The sequence below is a fragment of the Chiloscyllium plagiosum genome, unplaced genomic scaffold (genome assembly GCF_037043375.1).
Source record: "Chiloscyllium plagiosum isolate Xiang-an unplaced genomic scaffold, Cpla_swu_hap1 HiC_scaffold_14, whole genome shotgun sequence".
Taxonomy (NCBI): domain Eukaryota; kingdom Metazoa; phylum Chordata; class Chondrichthyes; order Orectolobiformes; family Hemiscylliidae; genus Chiloscyllium; species Chiloscyllium plagiosum.
In genome coordinates, this window is record NW_028270152.1 from 4,682,914 (window position 1) to 4,691,056 (window position 8,143).

At 46.8% G+C, this 8,143-nt stretch overlaps 1 long non-coding RNA gene across 1 annotated transcript; it reads right to left on the bottom strand.

Moving 5' to 3' along the window:
• Positions 1-205: 205 nt before the first annotated feature.
• Positions 206-4,197, bottom strand: LOC148147703 (uncharacterized). The gene is made up of 2 exons (XR_015759358.1): positions 4,069-4,197; positions 206-379 (listed from the first exon to the last, which is right to left on the bottom strand). It is a non-coding gene; the product is annotated as an uncharacterized LOC148147703 (long non-coding RNA).
• Positions 4,198-8,143: the final 3,946 nt, after the last annotated feature.

Consider the following 8,143-nt stretch of genomic DNA (forward strand, 5'->3'; position numbering starts at 1 on the left):
TTCTTTCTCGTTGGAGAGAGTCATTGCCTGGCACTTATGGTGGCACTTGCCGTATGTCAGCCCAAACTCGGATATTCCTCAAGTCTTGCTGCATGAGTTGCTTCAGTATCTGAGGATAATAAATGCAAGTTGTTGCTGCTTATTGGCCTTGCCAGAGAGTCCCACATCCAGAGAGTGAACTTTTAAAACAAACAAAACTCAAGGATGATTAGGAGGCTTGCATTTTTATCAGATGTTGTTGTAATGATTCGGAGACATAACTTTTCCGTTAAACTGATTCAGACCTTCCAGGAGAAGGAATTGAGAATTGGAATTACTCTTCTTGCTCAGGCTGAGGGACATCGTTTTGTTAATTAGTTGGAATGCTTCCAAATCTTAACTGATGAGGAATAACGTGGGAAAAATCTGTCAAATTTACACCTGCTTTCCAAATGTAGAAGTTTTGTCTCTTCCTCTGTAGGAGGGACAAAACAAAAATCCATCCACTTGTCAGTTAAACACAATTAGTAAATTTAGTAGGGGAACCGCACTGCAAAATGCTACATTGTCATGCATTATGGGGATAGGTCAGAATGCTCTTTGAAGGATCAATGCACACTTGATGGGCCAAATGGCCTCTATCTGTAATGTAGGGATTCTAGCTCTGGTAGGTTCACACAAATTCTTCTCAAATGGTACCAAGTGATGAGGGATTTCAGTCTGGAAAGACTGGGACTTTTTACCCCTTAGAGTCGAGAAGGTTATGGGGAAATTTAAAAGAAGTGTTTGAAATGTTGAGGGGTTTTGACAGAGTAGATTGTGAGAAAGTGTTTTAGCTGGCAAGAAGGCTTGCTAACTGGAGGATGGGTAAATGGGTCAAAGAAGCTGGCATGTAGGGAGCATAATTTAGTCCAAACTCGTATTTAGTTCCATTCACACCTCAGACTTAGTCAAACACAGTTAAATGTAGGATCCTGGGGACTGTGGTTGAACAGAGAGACCTAGGAGTGCAGGTGCATAGTTCCTTGAAAGTGGTGTCACAGGTAGACAGGGTGACGAAGAAGGCATTTGGCACAATTGCCTTCATCAGTCAGAGCACTGAGTACAGGAGTTGGGACGTTATGTTATGGCTGCACAAGACATTGGTAAGGTGACAATTGGAGTACTGTGTATAATTCTGGTCACACTGCTACAGGAAGGATGTTATTAAGTTGGAAAGGATGTAAAAAAAGATTAACGAGGATGTTACTGAGACGGGAAGGTTTGAGTTGTAAGGAGAGGCTGGATAGGCTGGGACTATTTTTCTCCTGGAGTTTTGGAGGCTGAGGGGTGACCATATAGAAGCTTATAAAATCATGAGGAGCATGGATAGGATAAATAGTCAATGTCTTTTTCCTCAGGTTTGGAGAGTTCAAAACTAGAAGAAATAAGTTTAAGGTGAGAGGGAAAAGATTTAAAAGGGACCTAAGGCTTAACTCTTTCACACAGAGGGTGGTGCGTGTATGGAATGAGCTGCCACAGGAAGCGATGGAGGCTGGTACAATTGTAACATTTACAAGACATTTGGACAGATACGTTAATAGGAAAGGTTTAGAGGGATATGAGCCACTCGCAGGCAAATGGGACTTGTTCAGTTTTGGGAAACCTTACCGACAGGTCTGTTTCCTTGCTGTATGACTCTGTAACTCCAGTTTGGGTTCTCATTTGAGCAAACCTATTGAATTTCATCTTTGTTTCCAAACATTCCCTCCAACTTTACAGCTCTCCAAGATAATGGCTTTCCTCTCTTCTGTGTCATTCTGCATTTGCCACCCCCTTCACTCCAACACCTCGGGCTGTTCCTTCACCTCCCTGGGACCAAACCTCAAGGATTCCCTTTCCAAACCTCTCTGCACCTCATTCATTTTTTGATTCTCCCAGTGTATGTTTTGATCATGTGCCCTTTATGTGGGTCAATCTCAATGTGTTTAATCCAATTCTGTGCCTGGGACATTTTCTGAACAGAATTACAATCTGCTGGAGCCAACAAGGGTCTGAAAGACTTCAATGGACAAATCAAACTGCAGTGTTTCCATAATTAATGTCCAAATCTCTCCCACTCGGCCCTTGTCTCTCCTCTGCTCAATATTTACCCGAAAACAAATCTCGTTTCTCATAAATAATTGGTGAAGTGGATACGGTGCCTCTTTCGGACTCCTCCTTATCTTGCTGCTGGAGGCAGTCCCTGGAAAAACAAAGATAGGATGCAATATGAAAAGCAAGCTTTGAAGCTGGCAGTAACGCAGTTAATAACCTTGGGCATTGACGATGAAACAATCAACAATAAACTATTCAGTATCAATGTGTGGCAGGCAGAGTTTGTGAATGTGTCTCGGAGTCTGGACCTGTTGCCATGACGTCTGGTTCAATACGTTTTCCATATGTAATCATTCCACTGAGCTTAACTTGTTTACCTATTTATGTGATGCAGTTAAATTATTCAGTGAGCCTGTGCCTTCAGTATCACAGACACTTTTTGCATTGCACTCTCCTCAAGAAAGATTCACTCAGCTGATCCCATGGGATAGGGAGGGTTTTACTTTCGAGGAGGGGTTGAGTAGGTAGGGGAGACTCAGAAAGATTATTTCCCCTTGTGGAAGAGTTTAGGTCCAGAGGGGTATCATCTCAGAATATGGGGTCACCTATTTAAGACAGACATGAGGAGAAATTTCTTCTGTCAGAGGGGAACCACAGCATGTCCACAGTGACTGGCCATCCTTCAATCCATCATCAACAACAGAAGGAGTCAGGCTCCTTTAGAATTGGCAGAGTCCTTGTGTATATTTAAGTCTGAGACAGATGGAATCTTTTGATCAGTCGGGGAATCAAGGGTTACGGGGAAAAGGCAGGAACGTGGACATGAGGAATGTCGGATGGACCGTGATTGTATTGAATGGCGGAGCAGGCTTGAGGGGCCGATGGCCTACTTCTGTCTCTGCTCCTTATTGTCTGATGGGAACATCAAGACTGGGTTGACATGAAGGAGCCAGGAACTATGCAGTTGCTGAGCACAAGGTGTTCCTGAACCAAAAACATTGCCATTCTCTGAGGGAAAGAAAGAAAGAAAGGAGCTCGATGAGATCCAACACAGAAACTGTGACCTGAAGACCAGAGAGGAGGCAGAAAGAGCTCAGAAAACCCAGCAACTCGCTGACTGTTGGGACACATATGGGTTCTTCAGCATGGTGCAGGCTGTCATAGAATCCCTACAATGTAGAAGCAGGCCGTTCAGCCCATCATATCCACATTGACCCTCCGAAGAGCATTCCACCCTACCCTACCCAACCCGATAAAGCCCATGGTCAATCCACACTAACCTGCACATCTTTGGACTGTGGGTGGAAACCCACACAGACACAGGGAGAACGTGCAAACTTCACACAGACAGTCGCCCGAAGTGGGGGAAGAGGTGGAAGTGGGGGAGGGGTTAGAAGTGAGGGGGAACCTTGCAGTCCAGTCTAGACAGAGTATGCTGCAGAATTCTACCAATGATAGGGTTAGGGTTAGGTTTAGGATTAAGTTTAGGGTTAGATTTAGAGTTAGGGTTAGGATTAAGGTTAGGGTTAGGGTTAGGATTAAGGTTAGGGTTAGGGTTAGGATTAGGATTAGGGTTAGGATTCGGGTTAGCGTTAGGGTTAGATTTAGGGTTAGGGCTAGGGTTAGGATTAGGGTTAGGTTTAAGGTTAGGGTTAGGATTAGGGTTAGGTTTAGGATTTGGGTAAGGGTTAGGGTTAGGATTCAGGTTAGGATTAGATTTAGGGTTAGGGTTAGGATTCAGGCTAGGGTTAGATTTAGGGTTAGGGTTAGGATTTGGGTTAGGATTAAGGGTAGGGTTAGATATTGGATTAGGGTTAGAGTTACGGCACCAAGAGGATGGGATAAATTCCTCAGTGCTGGGTGAACTGCAGCTGTCTTCGAGGAGAGCAATAAACACCATGAGCAGGACGAACATCACCTTCGACGTGACAAAGCTCCGCAATATCAGCGACAGACGGGACAGCATTGCCACTGGGCTGTAGGAGATGGGAGCTTGCTCCTGTGGTCACTTACTGAGTATAACCTGATTACTGCTCGGAGGCCATGCAGACCCTGACTGCTCCCAGAGGCAAACACAGCTTCTGTTCTTTTCACGGCTACGAGTGTTTTTATCCATTTGAAGGCTTTCCAGTTTGTGATAATCCCTACAGCGAAACAAAGAGGCATTGCTGTATGAACGCAGGCATTGGAAATAATATAGCTCCCCCTTATACAGGTGTAGGCCATGTTTAAGCTTGGTAGCAGTCTCAATAGCAGTCTGTTTGTGAATGTACACTTGTAGTTACAATGATGTGCCAACCTCTGTGCCCTTTTTCTCCCATCAGGTGAGCAGTGAAGGGCTGCTCCTAACTTGCAGAATCTGATTGTGGCTGGATGTCAGGATGTGGTTGATGCTGATGCCAGGAATTTCCCCAGGTCCCAGCCGGGGTGAGCACTTCCTCCTGTGTTGAGAGGGAGGATAACGTGAGCGGGATATCACAGAGACGTGGCACATAGATAATGAGGCCGTTTTCAGAGAATGACTTGAGAAATCTCAAGAGGATTGACAAAGAGAAACCTCCCATGAAACCCACTAAAACTGACACTTAATCAACAGTCAAATTCAGCCCCAAACCTGATACCGAACTTATTATCTACAGGACTGCAGCACTAGCTCCTTTATGCATCAGAGAAATGGATAGTTTACAACAAATCCCCTTGACAAGTACCATCAGCAATATCTCCACAAAATCCCATAAATCCTGCAAGATAGGTGCTCCAATATCAGAGCTGAAAATGTGTTGCTGGAAAAGCGCAGCGGGTCAGGCAACATCCAAGGAGCAGGAGAATCGAAGTTTTGGGCATGAGCCCTTCTTCAGTGAAGAAGGAGGGTGGAATGAGGAGGGTGTGCCAAGCGGGCTAAAATAAAAGGTAGGGAGGAGGGACTTGGGGGAGGGGCGTTGGAAATGCGATAGGTGGAAGGAGGTTAAGGTGAGGGTGATAAGGTGAGGGTGATAGGCCGGAGTGGGGTGGGGGCAGAGAGGTCAGGAAGAAGATTGCAGGTTAGGAAGGTGGTGCTGAGTTCAAGGGTTGGGACTGAGACAAGGTGGGGGGGAGGGGAAATGAGGAAACTGGAGAAATCTGAGTTCATCCCTTGTGGTTGGAGGGTTCCTAGGCGGAAGATGAGGCACTCTTCCTCCAGCCGTCGTGTTGCTATGGTCTGGCGATGGAGGAGTCCAAGGACCTGCATGTCCTTGCTGGAGTGGGAGGGGGAGTTGAAGTGTTGAGCCATGGGGTGGTTGGGTTGGTTGGTCCGGGTGTCCCAGAGGTGTTCTCTGAAACGTTCTGCAAGTAGGTGGCCCGTCTCCCCAATATAGAGAAGGCCACATCGGGTGCAGCGGATGCAGTAAATGATGTGTGTGGAGGTGCAGGTGAAGGATCCCTTGGGGCCTTGGAGGGAAGTAAGGGGGGAGGTGTGGGTGCAAGTTTTGCATTTCTTGCGGTTGCAGGGTAAGGTGCCGGGAGTGGAGCTTGTGTTGGTGGGGTGTGGACCTGACCAGGGAGTCACGGAGGGAGTGGTCTTTTCGGAACGCTGATAGGGGAGGGGAGGGAAATATATCCCTGGAGGTGGGGTCCGTTTGGAGGTGGCGGAAATGAAGATGGATGATACGATGTATATGGGCGGAAATAACAACGGATTCACCTGCACCTCCATTGCTGAAGAAGGGCTCATGCCCGAAACGTCGATTCTCCTGCTCCTTGGATGCTGCCTGACCTGCTGCGCTTTTCCAGAAACACATTTTCAGCTCTGATCTCCAGCATCTGCAGCCCTCACTTTCTCCCGCTCCAATATCAGTGTCCTCTGAGGCCAACCTACCCAGCAATGAGCCTCTGGTTATGTTCAGGTTGACTGGACCCCATTATACATATGTCTGACACAAGGCTTACAAATTAAACTCCCCACGAAGAGCTCTATCAGGCATGCGGGACAATCACATGACCACTGAGACAAAAGAGTTTATGGAACATTATAACTACACATCATTGGTTGTGAAAGAAACTTTAAACATGAAAGTGTTTTCTAAATATACAGTGGACCTAACAGAGTACAATAAATAAACTATTTGCATCATATGCTAAAACAAACTTTTGTTCTCCTCGTGAGGGTTGTGGGGATTCGTTGGCTGTACCTAGCTGCCATTATTACCCGTCCCTAGTTGCCCCCTTGAGAAGGTGGGGGTGAGCTGCCTTCTTGACCCGCTGCAGTCCATGTGCTGTGGGTTGACCCACAATGCTCTTAGGGAGGGAATTCCAGGATTCTGACCCAGCCACACTGAAGGAACGGCGATATATTTCCAAGTCAGGATGGTGGGTGGCTCGAAGGGGAACTTGCAGGGGATGGTGACCCTTGCAAGTTCTCCTCCAAGCCACTCACCATCCTGACATGGGAACATATTGCTGTTCCTTCATTGTCGCTCCCTTTGTCCTTCGAGATGAAAGGGATCGTGGGTTTGGAAGGTGCTGTCTGAGGGTCTTTGGTGAATATCTGCAGCACATCTTGTAGATGTTACTTACTGAACGTCGGTGGTGGAGGGAGTGAATGCTTATGGATGTGGTGCCACTCAAGCGGCTGCTTTGTCCTAAATGTAAGTAGCCATGAGTTTAGGAAGGTTGGTGTTAGGGTTAGGGTTAGGGTTATATTCTTCAATGATATGGACAGTCCAACTTAAGTTTTGGACAATAGAGAGTCATGAAGGACACACTCACTCCAATAGTCTTAGAGTCTAAGTTGTGAAACTGCATCAGTGTAACCCCCACCAGGAGCTTCACAGAAACAAAGTCTGAAGTAATCAGAGTGGTATTAATGTAGGTTACTAAAAGCCTGGTGAAAGAGGTAAATCTTATGAAGTGTCTTCAAGGAGTAAAGCGAGGTAAAGAGGTTTTGGGAGAGAATTCCATAGGTCAGGGACCAGGCAGCTGCAGGGACAGCCGTCAATGTCAGAGTGATGTGAATCAGAGCTTGCTTAAGAGGCGGGAATTCGAGATCACAGAGGGTGTGGGAAAGGCTGGCTGGGTCAGCATTTATTGCCCATCCCTAATTGCCCAGAGAACAGTTAAGAGTAAGCCACAATGCTGTGGGTCTGGAGTCACATGTAGGTCAGACCAGGTAAAGGGGACAGATTTCCTTCCCTAAAGGACAGGAGTGAACCAGATGGGGCTTTCCTCAACAGTTGATGCCTGTTTCACAGTCACCATTAGACTCTTCGTTCCAGATCTTTTTAAAATGTAAGAATTGCATCCAACTTCCATCATGGCAGGATTCAAACTGAGGTCCCAAGGACATTACTGGGGTGATCTGGATCAATGGCCCAGTGATAATACCCCCTGGCTAGCACCTCCCTTCGTGTTAAGGGATGGATCAACAGAGCTTTTGAAGAGGGAGAATACATGAGGAGAGCATTGCAGTATAGAATCCCTACAGTGCGGAAGCAGGCCATTCAGCCCACAATGACCCACCCATACCCCTACATTTCCCATGGCCAATCTGCCTAAGCTACGTGTCTTTGGACTGTGGGAGGAAACCCACACAGACACAGGGAGAATGTGCAAACTCCACAGACGGTCACCCGAGGAGGGAACCGAACGCGGGCCCCTGGCACTGTGAGGCAGCAGTGCTAACCACTGAGCCACCGAGCCACCCAGGACCCAGGGCCCAAAAGATGAGCAGTCAGTCTGTAGCTGTCCTGGTGTCCTGTCGTTCCTTATGATGAGGGACATCCAAAAATCTTCCTTAGCATTCCCATCTATTCCAGCTCTCAAATGCTCCTGAGTTTGGATTGTTCCCAGATGCCGTGACACTTTAGGAAACAAGACACATATTTTTCTTTAGGGGGTGCTGTTTATGACGCAGGAGATGTACCTCGTCATGGAACTGTTAAATTACTCTGGGGAGGGCTAATTCTACTTGTGCTGAGAGTTGTACCATTCCTTGCATACTATGCCCATATGAGGACTTGCTTGTGGTATCTGAGATCTATTTGATCTGATCCCTGCCATGTTTTCCATCTGATTATTTGGACTTATGCCCATCCAGATGCAACTGTTGGAG